This window comes from Manis pentadactyla, chromosome 2 (genome assembly GCF_030020395.1).
Source record: "Manis pentadactyla isolate mManPen7 chromosome 2, mManPen7.hap1, whole genome shotgun sequence".
NCBI lineage: Eukaryota > Metazoa > Chordata > Mammalia > Pholidota > Manidae > Manis > Manis pentadactyla.
In genome coordinates, this window is record NC_080020.1 from 140,715,399 (window position 1) to 140,728,282 (window position 12,884).

A 12,884-nucleotide genomic window follows, 5' to 3' on the forward strand; every position below is an offset into this window, starting at 1 on the left:
GCGTCCCCCAGGCTCCATGCTGCCAATCTGCCACCCTCCTCACAGCGCACCCACTGCTCTCAGACTGCCCAACACTGACCCGCTGGGGCACAGGCCGCCCGGGTCCAGGCTCTGCCCAAGGCTCCCTGGGACGCAGGCATCTGTGAGAGTGTTTATGACGCAGGAGAAGCCCTTTGGTGCAGGTGTTTGCAAGGAAGAGGGGCCTGCCCAGGGAACATGTTTCCGGAACCTTCTCTACAAGAGGCTTCTTCCACACCCGTGGGCAGCCCCTGAGCTCACACTATCGGGATCAGAGTAGTACGGCTGCTCAGCTCCCCACTTTCTCTCCCTGCCAGCACCCTGCGGCCAAGTGTGTGACTGTGAGGCCCCTCCTCTCTGCAAGGGAAGGGGCCAAGGGCGTTGGCTCAGGGACAGGCCTGCCCTGGCGAGGACACTGCTGCAGGGCCCTTAGTAGGGCATGTCCATGCCTGCAGGGCCCCATCCGCACTCTTTTACGCTGCCTCCCTCCCGTCCTGATCCTGTTCCCCTCTTCTCCCTCTCACCCACCAGGGCAATATGTCCGTCTCGCTGCCCACCCCTCCACGTACCCCTCTGCCCACCTCATGCCTGCTGAGCCGAGCTCCCACCCCACCCGCCTGTTGCCCCAAGTCCACCACCTGCAGGGAGAGCCCACTAGAGGCATGCTTTGTGTCTGCAAGGACCACATCATCCACTTATATTCAAGGGCGGACTTCCAGTCATCCCACACACAGCAGCCAAGGAGCCACTCCCCACCAGCCCCCAAGTGGGCATCCATGTGGAACATCAGAGCGTCACCAGGACTAGCTGCTAAGGGCGAGGCCGTCCACGTGGAGCCTGAGAGGAGAGAGTAGCAGGGCCCACAAACAAAGGCCCGAGCCCTCTGTCTGCCTCCCACCCATGCCCACCGCTGGGCTTCGGCTACAAGGCACCACCAGTGAGTTGCTTCTCTTCTTGACTAGCAATGTCTGTAGCCAGCTGACTCGAGGCCTACAGATTTGACGGCAGTCTGCCAAGGTGCTCTGCAAGTACAGAAGCTCAATGACAGCCCCAGCTCCTGGGGATCCAGCCTGCGGGCAAGTGGGGGCACGCCCCTCTCCCTGTCCCTGCCCAGGCTTCCTGAATCACCTGCACTGCCTGCTGTTGGCTCTTTGGCTCCTGGGGCTCCTAGGAAACCAAAGCCCTAAGCATTTCCCCAGGCGGCCGGGCGTGCAGCCGCCGGGCCAGGGGCACCACATGCTCACAGATGGAACCGACTGCGCCAGGGTTGCTGTGGGTCTGGGCCTGGTCTCGGCAGGAAGGCAGCGGCGGACACGGAGCAGGTGTGCTCAGAGTGCGCAGCCCCGCCGGCTACCCGAGGCATCGGTGCCTGGGCTCTGCGCTGCCTACACAGCTCGACTGGAGAGAAACAAACCCACAGCTTAACAGGTCTTCCTGCAAAAAGGGTCAACCCTGATGGCGATTCTGCAGAGACCACTGAGGAGTCTCTGCCCCTCTTCCCGGAGTCCCAGTGCGCCCCCCATGGCAAGGCCCCTCGTCACAGCCCGGGGCTGAGGTCCTCCAGCAGTAGCTGTTTCTGGCTCCTGGTATTCTTATTTCTTCTTGGAACAAATTGAAACCAGAGATTAGAGTCACACATTTAGCTTCTCTAGACGATGTCTTTTCACCAGTTATCAGCTTGTGATCATTAAGAACCACTTACACTTAAAACTGAAAATTGTTCACAAGTTGGTTGATTTCTAAACTGGAACTTTTCTCTTTTTCTTTTAGAGGAAGTTCTTGGCTTCTGCAGGAAATCCACAGAGTAACAATGAGCAACTGGTCTTTCATTCAGCTTTGAACATTAACACAAGGAAATAAACTTGACAAATCAAATATTTCTTTTTAGACCCTGAATTATCCTATTGATTTTTGTATCTAAGGCAGCTATAAGGTGCTCTATCTTGTCTCTCTTACTTGCTGTTATAGGGGCAGGCTGCTTTAGGCTGTATTTATTTGGAGCGATCGATGTGATATAGTACTTTGATCATCTGCACAATCTAAGGGGCTCCCATAAACCACTGGAGCAGGAAGCAGACTTAGTCGATCTTGAAAATGGTCAAAATATACAAATTAATCACTATGCTTAGTACATTTCAGTTTTGAAGACAGTTACCTAACACAACAGCAACAGAAAAACACCAAAATAAAACCAAAGCACAATACTGGCAGTGCAAACAGGTTTTAGAAAACGTCAGTCAGGAGGGGGTACATCCTGGGAGTCCTGTGGGGGCGCGAGCGGTGGAGACTACCTGGTGCTTGGGATGCCACTGGTCTGGGCACGGTCCGAGCAGGACTCCTGGAGGTGAAAGGTGGCATATTCCGCTCCAGGTGCCGAAATGCCTTTTCCAGTGAAGGAAGTTCAGCTTCAGCCAGCCGGGGGTCAGAGCCCCAGACGGCCACCGGAGAGCAAGCCGGAAGGCGTTCAGACTTCGCCAGGAGCCACTTCCTCCTCAGGGCTCGACTCCAGGGAGCCTTCTTGTCAGAAGTACACTCTTTTTGTCTGTACTTTAAAAGAAATAGTTGTTTAAATCCCAAACGTTTTCAGCAGTAGGAAAAATAAACTGCAGGATATATCTAATATTGTCTAAATATCAATGAGTTATTGTTCAATTCATTCTTTTTACTCTAAGACATCAAAAAATACAAGATTAATTTATGTTGTTCATCTCATGAGAAATTGTCCAATTTATAATAAACATTCATACATGAGCCAAGAAGCACCCACATTTATTACTTACGTCTAATACACTCAGAGCCCAAGGAGACCATGTCACCTTTTTTAAAAAGTATGGTGATACCACAGATTGGATGGGAGAAAAACAATTTATATTGTATGCGTTTGAATTATAATTTTTAATTCAGTTTCTTTCTTCTTTAAAAACCTCCAACAGCCAACCCAGCTTCCAAATCTAGAGTCTGCCAACCTGTTTTGCTGAAGGAGGCATTCTTGCAAATAGCAAATCTTTCATCTTCCCTAGATGCCATTCAGATGAAAATGAGTTTGATAATCCAAGAAAATTGTGTGTTTCATGCAACTTAATCTGTGCACCAAACACTGTCTTCCTAAGTCATGGAAAGGTGACCCCAGCCTGCCAGGACTGCCCTGGGTGGAAGCAGAAAAGGTCGTGCAGCTGGCAGGGCCACCACAGAGGGGCTGCCCTGAGGAAGCGGATGTGTCATTGAGGAAGGAAGTGACCTTCTACAGCCAAAGAAGGAGTGGCATCGGCAGGCAGAGCTGGCCTCAAGACAGGGGACAGCCAGCCCACTTACTCGCCCCACAGGTCGGGCTGAGCACTTCTGACACATTTGTCCTCAGCAAGCCATCACCACCCAGACATCCTGGAGCAACTGACAAGAGCCCAACCATGGGGGACATGGAAGCACAGCCAGCTGGGGTCTAAAGGCAGAAGGCGGCACCAGAATTTAAAAGTGGACCTGTCCAACTCTCTGAGTATCGAATTCCAGCCCTTAGACCTTCACAGTAATGGGTCCCCAGGTGGAAAAGACAAGAGCCTTGGGCAGCTGGAGGTGGGCAGGGGGAGGGCTGCACCTGCAGAGCCCAGCGGGCACTGGGGTCCAGCCAGTGCAGCAGGTTGCAGTCCGTGAGGTCAGCCGCAGCGCCCCAGAGGGCACCTGTCTGTGAGGGAGCAGTGGGAGCATGCCAGATGAAGGCATTTACTGGGAAAGTGTGGCTGGTAATGAGTGTCTGCATGCCCAGGATCACCAACTTCCCAGCACTGGCCAGCAGCCTCAACTGTCAAGGGAATCTATTATCAAGACATTTTACAAACCTGTGGTTTAAAGTGATGGACTGAGTTTGCAAGCACCCCACACACACGCCCACTGAGCATCATAAATGCGGCAGGGAGCTCACACACCGTGAGTCAGCACCATAAGGGTGCAGAGCAGAAAGGACCACTTTGCAGACCTGGGATTTGTGGGGGCAGATGGAGCCAGATGGGGACGCCCAGCCCAAGATTGACTGGGGCCGTGAGGATTAGTGAAGGGTGAAACCCTCCCAGCTGGGATTCTGAGACACCCTCACAATGGGGCAGGCCCAAGCTGAGCGAGGCCCCAGGGACAGGGATCCGGGTCCCAGTCCTTGACCCCAGCCAGATGGTGGCAGTGGTGTGGCGTCCCCCACAGCCAGGCACAGAGCTGTCTCCACAGATCTGGGGCACTCCTCCTGCAAGGGCTCAGCTCCCAGCATGAGTTGGAGGCAAACGGAGGAGCAGGGAAAAGCCCTCCATGAGCACAGATTCCATAGTGATCCCACAGGGCAGCAGTGATGCCCCTCTGACGCCAGAGAGTACAAGTGATCTGAGGAATGGGACAAAAGTGAGGCTGTGCACAATTCTAGTTAGAATCCCAGAAAGGCATCATAGGACATTGCATTCACTGAAGTAGATGGACAGACCTTTAGGAAGCAATTATTAAGACCTGGTGGAAATTAAATATGGGACTGCTGAAATAAAATGCAAGGGAAGAGCTCAACTCGACCCCCTAATCACAGAGAAAAATAATAAAGAAATGAGTTAAGAAACATAGTCAGCCGGCATACACATTCCAGAAAGAGACAGTGGAGACAATGGAGAGAGAGTGTGATGAAAGACACAGGGACAGAGGTGCCACCTGGAATCAGCCCACCTGGCACGGAGCCTCATGGATACAGAAAGACTCAACCCAGGGCATCCTGGTGATGGTTCTGAAACTCAGCAGAAGCCTTTGCAGCCACCTCATAGGTTCCTCTCTGTCTTTGCCTTCTTCCTTCTCATCCTCTACTGAACCTGTGAAATGAGGCCACTCCCCAGCTGGGTGTGCAGTCCCTCTGCACATCTCCTGCACACACACATGAGCTGTGTCTAATCTAGTTTCCTGGTCTCCAGATCGAAGAACTGGGCCAAACCACTCCCCTGCCCCTTCTGAGCTGCTCAAATGGAGCCCTAACTCACCTTCAAGCCTCCGCTCCTGCCCCATTTCCCATCATTTGTTAAAAACATGTGTCAGAATGTGACATATCATTCCACAGCTTTCTGATCATGGCAGTCAGAGGCTGATAACTTTTATTGATCTTTCCGAAGAATTGGTCTTTCATTTCATCAATTTTTCCATATTGTATGTGACATTTATACTTCTTCTTTTCAACCTTTTTTAGGCTTAATTTGTTCTTCCTTCCCTGGTTTTTATAAAGAAAACCTTAGATAATTAACTTGAGGCCTTTCTTCTTGTCTAATGAGAACCCTTTAATGCTATAAATTTACCTCTTTGCACTGCTTTGGCTCCATTTTAATGTTGTGTTTTTATTTTCATCCAGTTCAAAACACTTGCTAACTTCCAGTGTTCAAAAGTGGAAGTGAGATGCAGAGATGATTTAGAATTGGGTTACTTTCCAAATATATGAAGAAATTTCAGACATCTTTTTGTTATTGATTTCTAGATAAGTTTCATGGATGTTCAAAAACATACTTTTTGTTATTTTAATCCTTTTGAATTTGTAGAGACTTAAGACTCAGAATATGATTTATCTTGGTATCTCATGTGTTTTTGAAATTAAATTATGTTTTGCTGTTTGTAATGAACATAATAAAAATGTCACCTTTGTTGATAGTGTTGTTTAAGCCTTTTATATTTTTATTGATTTTCTGTCAACTTTTTCTGCCAATTTTTGAAAGAGGACTATTGAAAGTCTTAATTATAATTGTGGATTCTCCTATTTCCCTTTTCATTTCTATCAGTATTTGGTCCATGTATTTCGAAATTGTTGTTGGGTCTGGGCACATTTTGGGTATTATTTTTCCTCATGAAGCAGCCTCTTTATTGTTCTTCTTTATCCCTGGTGATATTCTTTATTCTTAACTGATTTCTTCTGGTATTAATACATCCACTTCTGCTATCTTTTGATTAGGGTCTGCATATTTATTTATTCATACTTTATTTTTAATTTACATGTGTTTTTAGATTTAAAGTGAGTTTCTTGTGCACTGATACAGTTTCATCTTGCTTTCTTATCCAATATAACAATATCTGCCTTTTGATCAGAATTCTTAGACTATTTCACTTAATGTTGTTATCAGTACAATTAGATTTAAATCTACCATCTTGCCAATTGCTTTCCATATTTTCTATATGATCTTTGTTTTCCTCATTTCTGCCTTATTTTGGATTAATTTCATATTTGCATGAGTCAAATTTAGCTCTACTATTGACTCAGTAGCTCTACCAGCTATCACCTCTCTAGCTTCAGCAATCTATCAATCGTCTGGAGACTATCTCTCCTTTGTCCCTGTCTTTTCACCTGTTGTCATCACAGATTGTACTACTGAAAATTTTACAGAATTTCATTTTTTTCATGGTTGCTCTAGAGATTACAACATACATCCCTAACTTTTAATAGGTCCACTTTACATGTGAAATACTGAAATCTTGAACTGTTATGGTCCATATTTCCTCCCTACCTCTTATGTGATAACTGTCATATAAAATACAACAATACCCATAAACCCATAAGACAACGTCACTAGTTTTTGCTTTAAGCAGTTTTATGGTTTACACAAAACCAAGAGGGAAAAGCAAAGAGTATTTTGAATTTTTGAGATATCTGCCATTTCTGGTACTCTTCATTTCTTGTGATGCTCTGTCCCCACCTGGTGTCCTTCTGGGTCCCAAGGAACCACCACAGTTCTTTTGCAGGGTGGGAGGCCTGCTGCTGATGAGTTCTTTTACTTATGCACAAAAATGTCTTTACATTAGCTTCGTTCTTGAGTGATGCTGTCACTGGATGTAACATTTGGTTGGACAGTTATTTTTGTCCAGCGCTTTACGGATGTTGGTCCACTCCCTTCTGGTCTCCATGGTTACTAATGAGAAGTCAGCTACTGAACAGCTGTCTTAGGAAGAGAAGTCTTACCCTTCTTGGTGTTTTTCAGATCTATTGCTGCATCAGGGTGAAATGTTTTATTTATCTTGCTTGGGATTTGCTGGGCTTCGTGGACTTGAGCTCTGGTGTCTGCTATTGATTCTGGAAGGTCCTCAGGGTGCCTCTCTGGACGATGTCTCGTCATCCTATCCTTACTCGGTGTCATGTTTCTGACTCTCATATGTTTTCCATCTCTGTCCAACTCTGTGAGCATTCCAGGTCATTTCTTAAAATCTGTTCCTGAATTAACTTCAGCTTTAATTCAATCTCTAAATTTGTAGATGACCCACCCATTGAGTTTGTTTTGCATAGTGTTTTACTTATTTCTAGAAATTCTATTTGGCTCTTTGTCAATTCAGCGTGCTTCCATATTCTCTCTTACTTCACAGTATGAATTTCCTCTCTAGTTTCTGTAAATCTGTTATACATATTTCCTATCATGTCTTATGACTCCAATAGCTGGGCTGTAGGTGGCACTGATTTTGTAACGTGGTTTCTCCTTACCCCTGGTCTGACAGATCATCTCCTTTGTTTTTGGACCTTTTTTTCTGAGCTCCTGTTTCATGGAAGTCCATCTGTGGGAACCCATTGTTCTTGTTTAAAGCTTATTCCTCCAGGAAAGCCCTGTGTTTGCTTCTGCTCCAGTGAATTAGTATGAATAGGACATTTTCCTCTGATCCTCTCTACTAGGGTCAAAATCCAGACAGGCATGGTACAACTCTAGAGGGTATATTTTGCCCCCAATCTTCCATTAGGATGCTGTTCCTCAGACGTCCTACCCAGGCCTGTCTCCTGTCCCCCAGCAGGAGCCCTGAACACTCGGGCTCTAGGCCACCACACATCAGCAAGAAAAGGTCATCCAAGGATGCTGTTCCTCCGTAGAGGCAGGTCCGCACATACAGGGCTGTGGGCTGTCGCAGCGCCGCCCTGGGTGCCGTGGTTCTGTCCTACAGGCAGCCTCAGGCCTGGACCCGGAGGCCTGGCAGCACCGTGTGCCCTTGTCACTTCTGCTCTTGGATGTTCTCCCAAATATACTTTAACTTCATCCAGCATTTTTAGAAACTGTAGGTGAGGGATTTCTCCAAATATTTAGTCAGAAATAATGCTGGAAAGACAAATCCCACAGCTGCCTTTCCTTTTGTCCCAAACACCCTGATTCTGCTGCACACCTGCTGTCTGCAGTCTTTGTCAATCACCATGCTAAGGCTTTGACATGCACAGGTGCATGGCCCTGCTACACCTTTGCTTTCACACCCTGGTCAGTAATTGTTATATTTTTAAGTAAAAATAATTTAAAATGCTCGTAGAATTGATTTATTCTACCTAAGAGAATTCAGAATTATGAAAATAATGCTTACATACCTGACAATATAATAAATCTGTTTCTACAAGAAACATCCAGAAACAACTAAAATTACAACTTAAATGTGAAACAAAACATTGCAAATGAGTTACAGCAAGATTAGCAAAGAAAAACTAATCGCCATTCTGTAAAACTTCAGAGACCTGACTTGAATGTGCGTTGAATTTAACATAAATGCAGGTAGATGAACCACTTAGTGAAAAGCTCTCACCTCCTGTTTCTTATAATAGCTCCCTGAGGAAGCAAATTTCTTGCCATTTCACATTCAATATAGGTCCATTGTTAGTGAAGAGATAGCTAAATTGGTCCATCATTTTGTAATAAAATATCTTGTGACTTGTTTATCTGATCAATGAAGAATGTATTCTCAAGCTGTTCACTGTTAATGGGCCGGTTGCACTAAAATGGTGAATTATCGACTCAGAGACAAGGGGAGGTTTGCAAGCTCAGATCATCTTTCCTGCTTGAAACTGACATATTGCATTTAAATCGTTGGAGCTGAGAATGTATGACCTCTGTGTCTATACTGCAAAGATTTATAAACTACGTAAACATCTTCTAACTTAGAATTATTAAACTAGCTTTTTAAAAAATTACATATTGACACCAAGCCGATAATTCATAAATGGCAAAATTATTAACATAAACACAGAAATATTTGGGTGGCATTTTAAAGGCCCAATTTCTTACCTCAGTAATTTATTGATCTTGGTCCCATCCATGTTAAGTTTTAAAATGCATGCATCCATCCACTCAATCAGACATCCACTTATTCCTTTATCTAATCAAGATTTAACTCTGCCCTGGCTGCGAGCCAGGCACTCTGCCAGTGACTAGGGCTCAGTGGCATGAGGCAACCCCGGGCCTGGCCCCAAGCCCGCCCTGGTGGTCTTAGGCGTGCTGTGCACGTGAGCCTCAGTCTCCCCACTTGTAAAATGGATTGGAAATACACCCGCTGCTTCCCAGAGTAACGGAAAGGCTTAGGAGACCACTTTCCATCACTAAGTTTGCAATTTCACTATAAACCTGCTCGCAAACACTCAGTAACACTAGCCCAGATTTCACCCGTCATTCACATTCGTTTTTCAAAGCATTTCCAAGTAATTGCACGGTGACCCCGTGCTTCTAAGCTAAGAATAGGGGCTGGTAAAGGCTTCCCTCTTTGGCCATGTGTACCTTTAGGAGATTATTTGTTCTGTCCTCTAGGAATTAGTTCAATAGTGACCCGGGTCCTATGGGCTGAAGACATTATATGACAATGCAGAGGTGACCCACTGAGGACCGCATGCTCCCCGTCCCAGCAGCTCTGGGATCTGCCTGCCCAAGGAGAGAGTGCTCCCGCAGGAGGAGATGCTAAGGCCTTAGGCCTCCCCCACTCACCAGGAACCCGCAGCACACAGTGGACGCAGTGTCCCGGAGAGGCACCGATGGTGATCAGAGGACAGGCTGACACATGGGAACACAGCTCAGCACCCAGGCCGGCCCTCTGGCTTCTCTGGGCAACTCCGCCCCAGTTTGGATGACGAATAAAGCCACAGCGAAACGGGGGGACCTGGTGCCCAGGGCTCAGTCTCCTGACTCAGTCACTGCCCTGGGAAGCATCCCCAAGCCCAGCGGAGACCAGACAGCGGCCCTGTCGCACCAGGGACCAGCCTCAACACACAGTATGCTTCTTCGGCCGCCCCCTCCTCTCAGACTGTCCCCCGAGAGCGTGGCCTCCAGGGTCCCAAGCCACCCCTCCAGGTGCACCCAGACACCACAGTTGACACTGTGGTGGCCCCTGCTTTCGGCCCCTGGAGTCTGGAAGCATCTGCCTTCTGCTCTGGGTCTGAGTCAGCTCCCTGGGGGCCCCACCTGCAACACCAGCTGTCAGCCGAGGCAGCAAGTGGGCGAGGGTACCCCTACCCGTGGCCTCGCTGGGCTACAGGATGGCGGCGGGTTTGGCACCAACTGGTGACCATCATGCTACTGATTCCAACATGCCTGATCTGGTTCCTGGCTTGTAGGGAGCCAGCTTTTTGCATGGCAGTGAGGACTCCCCTGGGCCGCAGGTTCTGTGCTGGGATGCACAGTGCAGCACCCCCACCGCGTATTCTGGAGAAAAGGTAGGATCACCTTTTCCATCTGAACAAGCAGTTTTCCATGTAAGACTGCTGAGATGTTTCTCCTTGAGCCACAGGGTGTCTCAGGGTAACCCACAGGGGATGCAGGTATGGCCTCTGCCTACAAGAGGCAGACGGAAACGCAGGTGGGGTGGAAGGTGCACACAGGCTCGGGGTGCACGCAGCCCGGCCTCAGGGAGCAAAGGTACGGTGACAGGCAAGGCGTTCAGAAGGCAAGGAGACAGATGCTGAGGTCGTGCAGCACCCACCGCCTCCCAGCCCCGAGGTGGCAGGGCTCCTTTCTGGCTGCCACCGATTCACCCATCCATCAGACATGTCCATCGTGGCATTGGGAAGTAAACTTGGAGCAAATACACATTCCTAGTGGGTGTTTATTGTGATAAATTACACGTAGCATAATAGTCACCACGTAAACCACTGTGAGTGGATAATTCCGTGGCATTAGATATACACACAGTGTTGCACCTCTGTGCCAGATCTTTCCCATCCTCACCTCCACCGCTTCCTCCCTCCCCAGGCCCCATGGCCTCTGTTCTACTTCCCACCTGGCCTAGGTGACTCCTATACGTGGGGTCATACAGTATCTGTACTCATCTGCTCACTTCATCTTGCGTGTTTCCGGGAACATGCAGGCTGTTGGCACAGAGCGGAACCTCGCTCCTCTCTGGCTGGAGACACCCTCTGTCACATTTGCCGTCCTCTCACCTGCGGGCAGGTACCTGGGCCGTCCTGTCCTGGGGCTGCTGGGAGTGGGCTGTGCTCCAACTGCTTGCGTGCCCACCTCCAGTTCATTGGGACGCACTCCTAGGAGGGGCCTGGCTGGACCATGTGGTGGTTCTGGCTTTAGCTCCCTGAGGGACCACTAGCTGTTTTCTACAGCAGCTCTTATATACTAATTTTTACTGGACTTTGTGGTTTGTTTGGGGACTTTGGGCCCTTTTCCCACCACCAGCTGAAATGTGGTTACTGGGAAATGCACTGAAGTTCTAGAGATGGGGAACCAAAAACTTAAGGCAGCAAGATAAAATAAAACAAAAAAATAAAATAGGATCGTAAAAGGTCACAGGTGCCTTAACCAACAATTAAATGTATGGGAAGCAGATGATTTTACAATTAGTGTACCTTAATCCATTATTTACCCTGGTTTCTCTGACTTCAAGCTTAGCCCTAAGCAAGGGGGTCGGGGAGGGAAAATAAAACACAGGAGCTCAGCTCCCTTTCCAGCAGGAACCCCACAGAGATAAAATGCTCCCTGCTGCTCGCACCCTGCTGGGGGCCCCTGCAGCCAGTGCCCTGACACCCCCACTGGCGTGGGCTGGGGCCCACCCGGCATGCGGTTCAGCTCCAAAGGAGTCAGTGATCTGGGAGAACTTCCGCTAAGTTGCTGTTATCTCATGTGCTCCTTTAAACTGTAAGGGAACCTGGAAGATGAGGTTTCTTCTGTGTGGGGGTTTGAGCCCAGGGACACTGAGGGGCCACACCTTACTGAGGGATGGGAGTCGCAGGCATAGCATGGCAACCCACCGGCCAGGACTGCCTAACTGACAGGCCCACTGCATGACTGACAGGCATGCTGCATGATGGGCCTGCTGCCGTTCTCTCTCTGGGTCTTGGTCTGATTTCTGTGCAGTAGGAGCCTGGGTGTAGACCCCTAACCAGTGTCTGTGCACAAGCCCCTGGTCGGGTCCCAGAGCTCCCAGTGGGCAGGGCGAGAGGCCCACGTGCTCTGCACGTCTGTGAGCGGGCAGAGACGGGACCCCACTCAGCCCAGGATGCCTCATCCACACTGACCTCTGAAGGTGGGGAGCACATGTGGCCACCTTGGGAAGAGGACAGTCCATGGACTCTGCTGCCTTAAGGGACAAGCCTCTGAGGGAGACCGGAGTGGCACCCAGCTCCCCTCTCCTGGCCACACTGACCAGGAGGAGTAAGTGCCGCCCTGTGGCAAGTAAGTCCTTGTCCCTACTGCTACTGTTTGGAGTGAACGCACAGGACTCTCAGGGTGTGCAACCCCACCAAACTCATCGGAGACATAAGCATTTTGTTGAACATGAATTTAGGACACATTTTGAGACCCTAGCAACTTAGAATATGGAATACAGTTGGGGAGGTTTGTTGAGGTACCTTTGTGAGGAAAGGGTGGGCTTCATCAATGATGGAGACAACTCAGCATGCACGTGGTGGAAACACTGGTTTTTTTCCCCAATAAACAACTCTGTGAGATTCATCTTGACAATTCTGCCTTTAAAGGGGAAGCTCTTGTGAAAATTGCCTGAAAAGACACAGGCCTGAGGAATCTCTTCAGAAAGCCTGAGGTGGGGGCGCATGAGGGCCCTCCTCCCCCAGGGGTGCTGGGTCTAACAGAGCACCTGGGCTCAGGCAGACCACACCTGTCACTAAAGGCCCATGACTGAGCAGAAAG